Source organism: Kogia breviceps, chromosome X (assembly GCF_026419965.1).
Source record: "Kogia breviceps isolate mKogBre1 chromosome X, mKogBre1 haplotype 1, whole genome shotgun sequence".
Taxonomy (NCBI): domain Eukaryota; kingdom Metazoa; phylum Chordata; class Mammalia; order Artiodactyla; family Physeteridae; genus Kogia; species Kogia breviceps.
Window position 1 is genome coordinate 58,567,953 of NC_081330.1, and position 13,416 is coordinate 58,581,368.

The 13,416-nt window shown below is 35.4% G+C and overlaps 1 protein-coding gene across 2 annotated transcripts in view; it reads right to left on the reverse strand.

Annotated features, from left to right (window-relative positions):
• Window positions 1–13,416, reverse strand: part of DACH2 (dachshund family transcription factor 2) — a 640,028-nt gene that overhangs the window by 395,832 nt on the left and 230,780 nt on the right. The window lies entirely within an intron of this gene.

The following is a 13,416-nucleotide window of genomic DNA, read 5'->3' on the forward strand; positions in this document are numbered from 1 at the left end:
AAGTCATGCAGTATATTTCAAATATTACTTTCCTAATGTTACTTAAAATACTGCTGTTGCTTCTTAGTAGAAATGCAGTTTACAAAGCTAAATAAGAGGGATTTTGACAAAATACTGCAAAATACTATATTAAATAACCCAACCTGCAAAAATTTATAAGGTTCAGATAGAGAACATTTCCAAAAATGACTTTTTGTTCACAAAGAAATTTAAGTTAAACCTCACTCTATCAACTTTGCAGTAGCAAAGTGCTCCATCAATGTAAGACAAATTCTGCTTTTAAATGAAGACAACTTCTAGCAACCTTATACAGAGGTACTATTACACAGTTCATTTTTCATACACCGTGCTGATGTTATTTTCTTTCATTGTACATCAATATTGTATATCAATCTAGCATGAAAGATTGTTTTTTTCTCATTTAATGTTTCAATTTTATAAACTGAATCTCCTCTCTCTCTTTCTACTCAAGTTTGGGCTATAATTTATTTTCTTTAATTCAGTGTTGTTATCCTGTTTGTCCTTGCCCTGTTTTATGGCTTCCTAACTCTTTGAAGGAATAGTGATAAGAAAAATATCCAATTTACTTCAAATGCCCTAAAGGATCCCAAGGTCACTGAACAATATTCATCAGGTTATATCCAGTCATTAGAAAAAGGCACTTTTTGTTGAATAATCATCACCAGTCTGTACTTTCCAAGTGATTCTTTGCATCTTTCTATTTGTCAGAATTCAAGCCTACTAACTTTATTAAAGCCCACCTGATAACTCTTTGTACTTTTCCAGCATAAAAATTTCAGTGCTGTCTTTATTCTCATAATCAATTTCAGACAGGCTGTCTCCAAAAGAAAGCAGCCTGATGCTCACTCTACTTCCCTGAGCCAGTTGTTGACAGTATACTTTGGAAGCTATAAGGTTTAAATAGTTCTGTTCCAAATTTATTGGTCAATCTCACAATTTGATGTAGCTCTTTTCCAATAAGCTGACTCAGGCTTGGAGGACATTAGACTACAGGCCTCTTAGTCTGATGGTCCTACCTTAAATTCCAAGATTTGAAAAATTTGGCCGAATTTCCCATCATCACATCTATATTGGGGAATTCATGGCTAATGTCACAAATGGCTTGGTAGTATTTACTACAAATGCTATAAGCCAAGAGGATCATATTCTCCATCCTAACATTATTTTCAGTTTATAATTTTATGATGTTGGTATGATTAATTGTGAGCCTCCCCAACTAAAATGTAAGGTCATGAAGGCAGCACATATGTGTTTTTGTTTGTCACTGTACCCTGAGCAATTCTCATGGTGTCTAGCACACAGTAGGGGCTGGTAAATGGTTAATTAAAATCAGTTAATGAGTAATGATAGGACACATTATTTTGCCATGGCTACAGTTTCCAAATATTCCTTAGATTGCTCTATTATTGACCAAATAAATAGAAAGTCATCATTTAATCATCAGGTAATCACTTTTAAACTTTGGACTTTACAGCAATTATAAGAGCTTCAAAATATGATCCAGTCCAATCTGACTATTTACAAGGTTAAAGAAGGGTAGATGATAGATACTGTCTTACGTCTGAAAGTTCCTACAAACTTCAAGACCCATTCAAGGGCTGAAGGTTCCAGCAGTTATTCATGTGTAATGACAGTTTCACTTATTCAATCATCCAATAAACAAACATGCACTAAGTGCCCATTCAGTGTGTATCTGGCATTGAAACTAGGTATCAGGGCTACAAGGTTAAAAGGTTAGCTTGACAAGGGCAAGGGTTTTGGTCTGTTTGTTCATTGATATATTGCAGAACCTAGAACAGCTTCTGCCTTTGAAGAGCTTAAGGTCTAGTGATAGAGACGTGTGTTTGACTTGCTATTTAAAATTTATGATTAACACTTTAGTGAATATGGTTGTGTGATGTATCCTTCCAAACTTGTTTAAACTTATCAGTGAGAAAAATCATATTCAGATGCTTTTGTTTATACTCTTGGAAAGAAGACTTGGGCCCCTAGGGTAAATTAATTAGAATAAAATTTGTGAAGGTGTTTTATAATCAATAGAGCTCTATACTAATACAACATAGATTTATTCCTACTTTTAGACCAAATAACCCTCAGTAGTAAGACATTCCTAGCAATAAAGTTCTTGCATTTCTTTTCAAAGAACACAAGCCTGACAATGAAAGACTATGGAGGACTCTGTAGAAAGTTGGGAAATATTCTTGATAGATGATCTTGCCACACTTCTTATCTTCAAGAGCTTTATTAGCATTAGGCAGATATTTACATATTAATCAAGACAAATAAACATGTGGTGATTTAACTAGAAAACTGTTATTTGTATGACAATTTAATCAACATAGGTTGAAAGGTTCATCATTGCAGCATCCTGTTTCTGCTAAAATATTGATTGTGTTACTGATTTCAGTAATGCTTTATTTTACAGGGCACAAATAACCATGTAATTACTCTTTAAATGAATGATAATTGCTTGTTGGCAATTATTTGTTTTCAGTTTAATTACAAGGTTGTTTGTACTCTGTAAAATAAAACAGGCCCTTTTTAAAGTTCCCACCCAAATGGCTCAGTGGATATATCACCCATGAACACCATAAATAAAACTTTATGGTACAAGGCAAACAACCCACCAAAATAGCAAAATTCTTATTAAAAAGCTCAGCTAAATCTTTGAGATCATCGGCTTTATAAAATCAACATTAGGTGTAATATTTATAGGTGGTTTGGAAGGAAATTATACCAAAGAATCATGGTTTTCTCTGGGTCCAGGTCATCCTATAACATAATTTATCCTGATATGTATTTTACTCTTCACTCTGTAAACTTCTTCAGAAGAAATGAAATAGTAACTCAGCTTCCTGAGATTAAAGAAAAAAAACAAATTGAAACATGTATCAACAGTATTTCATTTTTTTTGCAGTTGAAGTGGATTACCATCAGAGTGTTACCTCAAAGTTTATAAACTTTGTAGAATTGACAGGTCCCTAAGAAAGAAATTCAGTAGGTCTTCTGGTGTCAACAAGATATGACACAGTCTGTGAAATATCTATTCCAAGTTGTAATAAAGTAGTTGATACTTTGCTCATTAAGATTATGAAATTTCACTGTTGGAGTTATTTTTATCTTGTATCATCAGCCATTTGTATATGAATCAAGGAGTAAACAATTGAGTAATTTTATTTCAAAGAGAAAAATCATATTAATAAATTAATTAGTGATGTCATGAGACTTCAAGATATTTAATGTAAAACATATATGGTCAGCAAATGATTTAGCGAGGAACCACAAGTCATATTATCCTCTTCAATGAAAGTCTGGCTTACTACTCTTTAAAGAAACACTCATAAAATTCTTGGACAAACTGAGGATATAGTGGCATTTAACTGTGGTATTAGCAGCAACTTGTAAAGATCACTGCAATTGGATTCCTGAAGTGGGAGCTGCGAGCCATGACCTGGGATTCACTTTTCAGAGCCATCACTGATACTTAAAATCCCTTGGGATAGTCCCTGAATGTGTCATTTTTTTCAATTACATTAGAAGCCAAGAAAACCAAGAATGGCATTAGCTTTGAAGGTGTTGTTTACATGACTGTGAGAGTGCTGCTCTGACTTTTCAATATGCTTGTTAAATTAAATAAGAATCTTTCTATCAGAACAATAAGACTTTTAATTGCATTGTGGATTAATAATAATCTCTTAGGCCTGACATTTATTACAACATTTCAAGGATGCCAATGGTAGTTAAACTCTACCTGACCTTTCAGTGTTTATGAAGAGAAACAAACTCTGACCTCACAGCAACTTAAATCCATCTTCTCTCAGTGTTAGCAAACTGATCACTTGTCTAACTATTGCACTGGATTGTATTCTCAACCAGATCAAAGGGAGCAGCAACCAATTCAGCACCCGGGAAAAAGTCATCCATGAAAAATGGGCAATTAACATTAATCATATATGAAATTGTTCAAGCTGATAACTGGAACCTGGTCACTATGGTAACTCTCATAAAATGGTGCTTATGTTAAACTGGGCGTCAATCAGCTCTTGGTTTATGGGAACTTAAAGTGTGGCTCATGATGTCTCTAGGACCTATCAACACAAGGAACAAAAAAACACACCAGAGGCAAGGTCATTTATATTCCATTACCATTTACTCCCTTTTTCAGTTTTTATAGGCATATCCAAAACTTAAACTTGAATACATTAAAAGCATCAATACCAGCATTCCATTAGAGTTAGGGAAGTTAAGGAAATTATCTTTAACATAAGGGTGTTCAGGGGATGAGGGAATATCTTCCTTGTTAGGGTCATGTATTACAATACCAAGGATCATGTAGAATAATTCATGTTTAGCATTAATCTTATGCTTGTAATACATTGGATAATTTATAGTTATTATTTTAAATGGTGATATTTAATTCCGTTTCTAATGCTGAATTTCTATTTTTCCTTCAATAAAAAAGAAATCTGATGTTATAGACAATTTAAGGGTTGACTACTCACTTCTTAGAAAGTATAAATGTGAAGCTATTTTATACTTCATTTACTTGACTCTGCTCCCTATTTAAATTAAATGTGCTCTAAGCCTGGTGTTAGCACCTTTAAACAAGTTTAGATTTTGTCATAAATTGACTGAATTCTAATAAACATCTTAGTATAATTAACAAAGATTGTATAACAGAAATGCTGGCATATGACGAATTCTTAGTAGCCTCTTTTCATCCTGCTTATGTAATTCCAATTAACATCGATGGAATCATTGCACCTTAGTAAATCTTAGAGTGAATCAAATTAAATAACCATTTCCCTAAAGACGCAGATGTAGAGAGTGGACTTAAGGATATGGGGGGGAAGGGTAAACTGGGACGAAGTGAGAGAGTCGCATTGACATATATACACTACCAAATGTAAAATAGATAGCTAGTGGGAAGCAGCCGCATAGCACAGGGAGATCAGCTAGGTACTTTGTGACCACCTAGAAGGGTGGGATAGGGGGGGTGGGAGGGAGACACAAGCAGGAGGGGATATGGGGATATATGTATACGTATGGCTGATTCACTTTGTTGTACAACAGCAACTAACACAACAATGTAAAGCAATTAAACTCCAATAAAGATGTTAAAAAATAATAATAAAATAAAAGGTTTAAAAAAGAAATAACCATTTCCCCTTCTAAAGTGTATCATATCACTGTCAGACACAATGTTTTTAAAATACAGGCATTCTTGAATTCAAAGAATGTGTCACTGTTCAAAAATTTGATATTAAGAGAATGGTAAGAAGTTAACATTCACATTTGGATACATTCCACTGGCATCTCAAATTCAAAATATGCCTCCCCAGATCTCACTCCCCACACGTTCCTTCTCTTGTTTTGTCAGCAATATAGGCATGCTTTTCGTTGCCAAAATTATAAACTTGAGGGTAATTTTGATTCTCCCTCCACCTCTCCCTTCATTTTCAGTCTCCAAAATTTTTGTTCCATTGTAATATATGTTGCAAATTTCCATCTCTATCCATTCCTATTTCTAACACCCTATTTCAGGCCCTCATCACTTCATGCCCAGGTTATGTTCAACAACTTGTTTCCTTGTTCCAATCCATTCTACATAAACTGTGATTTGAATTTTGGTGAAACATCCTTTCATTATGTCATCTTTTGCTCTAGAACCCTCAATACTTCCTGAGTGCATACAAAATAAATTCTAAATACCTTGGTCTAGCAATCTGCCCCAATATATCTTTCTCCTTTTCTCTAATTACTTATTTTTGTTTGTTTGTTTTGTTTTTTGGGTTTTTTTTTTGTTTTTTTTTGTTGTTGTTGTTGTTTTCGGTACGCAGGCCTCTCACTGTTGTGGCCTCTCCTGCTGCAGAGCACAGGCTCCGGACGCACAGGCCCAGCAGCCATGGCTCATGGGCCCAGCCGCTCTGTGGCACGTGGGATCCTCCCAGATTGGGGCATGAACCTGTGTCCCCTGCATCAGCAGGCGGACTCTCAACCACTGTGCCACCAGGGAAGCCTTCTAATTACTTCTTAAATGAATATTCTTCTCCAGCTGGATGAGTAGATTCACTATCTACTAAGTGTAGTATCTGACCCTAGAACCCTTCCATTGTGAAATATCTTCAAGGTATTAGGGTTCCTGGGGACAAATTTTGTTAAGCTCCACTGTCTTGGGAAGGTTTCAGTATAACCTGCTGTAAATGGTGCTGTTTTCCTGAAAGGCCACTGTCTTTTACTTTGTGTCACCATACAGGCTCTCTTTAATGATTATCACAAAGGGAACTTCAGTACCAGCATTAAGGGAGCATGTTACAACTAGCCAAAATATTATTTTTCATGTCTGTCAAATGAAGTCCCACTGGTAATTGTCAGTCTGTGCATAATCCCATGATGATCTCAAGAGTTAACATTTCATGTTTGAATGTCAATCAGAAACTGCAGGAGTATGGTGTTAATATCACAACTCTGGAGAGTTTAGGAAGTTGAGTAAGATTTTTAGGAAGCTGATCACTATTAACCTGACTGCATTAGTCTCTATGGTTAGGAATACAGCCTGGAAGCACGTATTCAATTGATAAATACAGAAGCCAGTTTCCTTGCTGATTTAAAACCTTTTAAAAATTTTGCTCTAATTTTATCTAAATTGGATAAATATTAGCAACCCATATTAAAATAAAACTACTTTAAACAATCTTAAATATTCAATGTAATGCAGTGGAAAGCACCAGGACTTAAACCTGAGGTCTAATCTCAGTTGTGGGAGGCGGAATTCCAAAATTCTTCCTTCACCCCAAGATTTCCAGCTCTAACTGCTAAAACTGTGAATGTAATGAGATATTAAGTTATATTACACGGCAAAGGTGATTTTCTATGTGTGATTAAGGTAACTAATCACATGACTGAACTAATTGAAAAGGAGATTATCTAGGTGGACCCAATCTAATTATATGAACCCTTTAAAAACAGAAAATTAGAGAACACACCATTGCTGGTATGAAAATGGACAGCGTTATATGTCAAGGAATGCAGGTAGCTTCTAAAAGCCAAGAGCACCCCTGGGATGACAGCCAGCAAGAAAACAGGTACACAAGTTTTACAGTTGAAATGAACTAGCTTCTGTTAAGGTCAATGAGCTTGTGAGCAGATTCTACTGCAGAGCTTCCAGATAAGAGCCCTCCCTGACCAACACCTAGATTTCAGCCTTGTAAGACTGTGAATACAGTCAAGCCCCTCCAGATTTCTGACAGATAGAACTGTGAGACAGTAAATGGTTGTTATTTTAAGTTACTAAATTTGAGGCAATTGGTTGCACACAACAGAAAACTAATATACCAGTTTTGCCATTATTGAGTTGTGTGACCTCAGGCAAATTACATGACTATTCTAAATATGTTATCTCATTTTACGGTTAGAGATGTAAACTAAATAATCTATTAATCTGATCATTAGAATCATGCTACATTTCTGGTCAAAAGCAGATAATTCATTAATTTCTAAGTATACATAATTTTCCACTTTCTCATATGTCTATTTTAGCTCATATTTTAAGTAAAGCTACTGGATTGGTCCTGTGGAAAATTACTCCAAAAAAGGGTAAAATGTGTGCATAATACTATAGCATTATCCTCACCTTATAGTTGTGTGTAGATAATTAATCAATATACGTGAACACCAGTTTGAAAAGCTAAAAGTGCTATACAACTTAAAAGGAAGAAAATTCTGACACATACTGTAACATGGATGAACCCTGAGGACATTATACTAAGTGAAATAAAGCAGTCACAAAAAGACAAATGCTATAAGATTCCAATTATATGAGGTATCTAGAGTAATTAAACTCATGGAAACAGAAAGTAGAAATGTGTTTGCCAGGGGCTGGGAGGAGGCGGGGAAATACGAGTTGTTCTTCAATGGGCATAGAGTTTCAGTTTTGCAAGATCAAAAAGTTTTGGAGATCTGTTGCATAACAGTGTGATTACAGTTAACATTACTGAACTATACACTTAAAATTGTATAGAGGGTAAGTTATATATTACATGTATTTTACCAATTTTTTTTTTTTTTTTTCAGTACGCGGGCCTCTCCTGTTGTGGCCTCCCCCTTTGCGGAGCACAGGCTGTGGAAGCGCAGGCTCAGCGGCCATGGCTCACGGGCCCAGGCTCTCCGCGGCATGTGGGATCTTCCGGGACTGGGGCATGAAACCGTGTCCCCTGCATTGGCAGGCAGACTCTCAACCACTGCACCACCAGGGAAGCCCCCAAATTTTTTTAAAATAAATAAAATGCTTAAGATGATACATTTTATGTTATATGTATTTTACCACAATTTTTAAAGTGCTATATAAATTCAACAGTAATATTACTATGCTTGCAGTTATTGCGTTAAAATTTCCATTGAAATAATTTTGAAGGCCAAAATAAGTCTAGCCAGAGAGATATATCCTGCAGTTTACATGTTAGAAAAGTAGTTTTCTCATCTGAATGATAGTACTGAAAGAATTTCCAACTCTCTCAACCATCTCCTACTACATACTTAATTTACATCCTGATACGTCCTTACTTGTAAGGCAAAATTCAAGAGCTCAACCTTTACACTTTAATTTCACAAATCTAATTTTTCCTTAAGGTAACTGTAATACATGTAATACATGTTTATACACAGATTTCTTTCTCATTTTCCTTCCTCATTCCTTACTTTAATAGGAAAACAGTTTTTTTAGGTATTCCTCCCCCACAAAACCTTTGCCCCCCATATCTTTCCTGCTTTGAAATAATAAAGAAAATTTTCATGAAAGACAGAATAGCTCATAGCAGTTGACTAGAAAATAGAGAACTAAATTCTAATTTTTCTTTGTTGCTGACTGTGGCATAGTCATGGATAAGTTGCTAAACTTTAGTAAATAGGCATGAAGATCTTCAAGGTGGCCATGGCAGTGGACATGCATTTATAAGGTTCCCTGTCCGCCCTCACTTTCATTTTGAAGTCAGGTAAATATGGGTAGATTCAAATATCACAAGTAAATCTTGACACAGTGTGGCCTGGATACACATTAACACACTTTTCTAAAAGTCATTTTTCTTCCTAAATCATCGTTCCCGTGAGGCAGCAAAATTCAATAGCCCAGCAAGGGACTATGAACCCAGAAACTGAATTTATCTGTGCCATTGATCCAGTTTGTGACCCTGAGAAACTCAACTTCTTTATGCTTTGGTTTTATCATCTGCTAAATGGGTACCAAAATGATTTGATTCAAGGAATTATAAAGAATTGGAAACTCCCCTCTCTAAAATCCTCCACAATAAGATAATATGAAAGAAGGGAAAAGAAACAGCTAATGTGTGAGCATCTTTGAGCAGAATTTTCCAATTTAAACAGATTCTCACTTTATACAGTAGTGGTGTGGTGCACTATACAATTACTTTGATAATGTTTCTATAGGGATATCCTTGAAGCTGTTTTTTTTTTTTTTCTTCATTAGCTGTTCTAAGTCAAAAACACTATCACTTTCAGTATGGAATTCTCAAAATAACCTTTTACTTCACTGTCTTCAAGCAAACAAACTTAACAAATCCAACTGCTGGCAAAGATTATTTTCCTATTTCCTTCTAGGTTCCCCTCACCCAGTGTGAATAAACTCTTCCTGTAAAAGAGAACCTTTTCCAAAAAACATGGTTATTTTCCCCCATACCTATAACTTACATCTCTTCTTTAACTATAGGAAAATAAAATCAATGCAATTTGCATATTTTAATGTTCCCTTATAAGTACCTTTGACTCTCACTAGAATGTTTTACCACTTTCTGAAGCAAAATGAAATTTAATAGCACCATGGCTAATGTGGGTCTCCACTTCAGATGAGATTTCTTGATAATACTCATGACAATTTGATCCTATAGCTCCTACTAGCAACAAGACAAGGTTGCAAAAAGGGCAATGTGATACAAGTCCTTAAGACTGACTTCTAACTAATGTGAGATAAACTTGAAACCAAACTTCACCAGCTTATCCATAAGTTAGATTTAGATTCAAAGCCTATACAGGCCTCTAAGAGTAGGATAGGTTGTTGTGGGCACATTCCTGATGGCTAAACTCACAGCACAGTTCAAGGTTAGAAAAATGCCTGGCACAGCTCAAAATGGAAAACCATAGTTTTACTGTGAGAAAATGAATATATATGCACTTATGTTCACTGTTTAACACTTGAAATGACAAAATTTATCCCAAAATATAGGGAGGGAAATGGAGTAAAAAAACATTAGAAACTTTTTCAAAGTTTACATGAGGAAACTGTATTTATAAATAAGAAATGAGAGTATGTATTTATTCTGTGTGGTTTTGCTTTTGTTTTTTGATTCATGCCATTATCTAGACCATTACTCTTATATTAATATTATTATAATTATTGTACTAGAAAATACTTTTTGTGACAGAATCTCATAGTGTATGTATTCATTGTCTTTGGACTTTCTCTTTCTGGGGGTTGTTTTCTTCTTTGAGAGAATGCTATTTTCTGGCACAGCAGGCTAGACAATAACAAATATGCTGTTAAATAACACTCGCCTCAAGGCAGGAGGATATAGATAGAAATAAACTTTTATATCCTAAAATTAGAAGTATTTCAAAAAGAAGTGTTTTATCACTGATAATTTTTTTCCAAGATAAATTCAACTAACATGCTTCTATTACATAATTATTAAATATAATTTAAAGCCTGCTCTAAGCAGCAAAAACCTGTTGATTGCTTCTCCTTTTTGGGAAAAAAATAACATTTATCAAGGTCAAAACCACAGAAGATTTAAAATTCTTAAACACTCTTGGCAAGTTAACCCCATCAGTGGGATGTACTGAGAGCAATGTAACATCCACCTCACAAAAGAGCTGATGATGACCTTCACTCTAATGCTCCTTCTATGTTCAGAACAGCCAGGCATTTCCTTGCATTTCATGTGTACAACACTTTCATCCTTTCAGGCATTGTATGAATGTAAATTAAATTCATCTCAGCACCATGGTAAAGTTAGCAGCTTGTCCCACTCTGCCTGTTGTAAAAAAATATATATATATGTAACTAGAATATAGCCACTTGTCTTAACTCTAAATTTCTTATTGATAGGGACTATATAGCTTATTGAATATGTAGTGCTTGATTGTGCCTAACAAAATTCTTGGTACAAAGTAAACATCATCTAGGAGAGAAGGAAGGAAGGAAGGAAAAGATGGAGGGAGGGAAAGAGAATTATTTTTCATGTTTTATCAGGATGTTTTGTCCTGTGCTATGGAAGCGCTTTTGTGAGATTCCTTTGGAGTTTTGGAGGCAGAAGTAAGAGCCAAATATATTTGGCTCCTGAACTCTCCCATAACTGGCTTAAAATACCAAAATTAACAGGTGGCAGGGTTACCAATTAGTGCAACAGGAGAGAATCATACCGAATATTTTTTTGCAATCTAAACTTTTGAAAGAAAACTTTTTTGAAAATTGGCAGGATATAAAAACAGAAAAGTATTTTCCTTAATTTCCTATTTAAATGAAAGGATTGATTCTGCTTCTAATGCACTTGGTTAGAAAAGCCATCCACAAGCTTAGTTTGAAAACTGGGGAAGCAAGGTCAGTGAGGTAACACAGTTTCTATTTAATTCTCAATTTACATTAAGCCACAGGAAAATTAATCATTCCAAATAAACTTCAAAGTAACAGTGAGGAAGGAAGGGGTTTTGCATTTTCCTAAACCCTTGCTGAGAGGCTATTGTATCCTTTATCTTCCTGTCTTCCAGAAAGTTAGTGGTTGTATTTAACTTAAACTATTCATTTACCCTTCAGATATAACATATCTTGAGATGCTTTTCAATGACTATAAGCCGTTAAAGAGTACAAACTCTCTGACAGCTTCCTTTAAATTCTTGCGTTTACAGGAGCATTTCACAAACCCATCTTCACAACTGCACACATTATAATTTACACTAACTACAACAGGGTTTCACCTTAGGCCTGTTGCCAAGAATAATCATTTTAAATCTTTTTATACTTTCATAAAAGGATAATTATAAATGTGAAAGTAGCAGCAAAGGAAAGGTGTTAAGAAAGCACTTAGAATAATCTCCTCCATTTGAATACAGGAAGGCTGATGAAGAAGAGAAGGAAAGGGAGGCAAACCAGTTCTTTGGGTGAGATGTATCATGTCAAATGCAAGGCATGAAACATTAAACTGAAGGTGTGATAGATCTGTCTAAATGTCCCAAACAAAATCAGCCTGCCTTTGTGCTGGAAGGACAGGAAAACTCACAAACATTCCTCATTGGAATTTACTGGTAAAAAGCCAGCAATGAAATATACATGCAAAAGGTTACTCACTGCTTGTACTTCCCATGAGTTGGGGCTGTCCAACAATTTAGCAACTATGTTTTCCCTGAAGATAAATAGTACCCTCATTTAATTTGCCTTTTGTTACAACCTGAATGCATATATTTTAATCTTAGTCTCTTCCTCCACACTACAGGTGTTTCCCTTTAGCTAATTAAACATTAACATTGTGGAACTGTCAGTGCTCTAAAATTGGTGGTTAATCACCTCTGACTAAGAGTACTACAGAAAGTCTAAGTAAGTTGTGTTCCAGATAAATTGCAATGAATACAAGATGTTTCTGTCCTCTGAAACATTACACTGGAAGTTCATAGTTTATTTTTCAAGATTTCTACTTTAAATGGCATTGTTTTTTTTACAACTTCATTCCTTGAAGGAGTGAATGGTAGTGTGGGATATGAATAAAAGATGTTCTTAGAGGAAGTATGTCATATTATTTAGGACCTCTTGTCAAAGTCAAAGACATGAGGATTTTGCTCAAATATTGCTACTTGTAGTGTTGGGAAATTCCTTTTGTTTTGTTTTGTTTTTAATCAAGAAATGTCCTGATTAATGTTAAGGTTTACATCCTCCTATGAGCAAGCATCTATTACTACTCAAGGTAATATTTTTAATATATGGAGAAATAGTAATCCATTACCAAAGCGATGGATATTGGGTTTGAGACAGTCTAGGACCTGGGACCCTTTGCTGCAGTACTGCAATACTTGCACCTAGACACATCTCTCCTCCAACAATAAAATACAAAGAAACTATAAGGGACTAAAAATAACTGTGTGCATGCCCAGTTGGGGCAAATTCTGGACAGAAAGATACAAAAGACCAAAAAACCCAACTGCCACTTCTGAGGAGTCCAAGACAAAAACTGGGCGTTGGGAGCAAAAGCAGGGTACTGCGTATGCCCCCTGCATACACCACCACCTAAGCCACCCCTCCAGCCTGACCCCTGGACACACCCCTACCCTCACCCCATATAAGGAACAAGCTCGCCCCCCCCCAACTCAGGGAGCCAGTGAGTGAGCAAGGGAACCTGT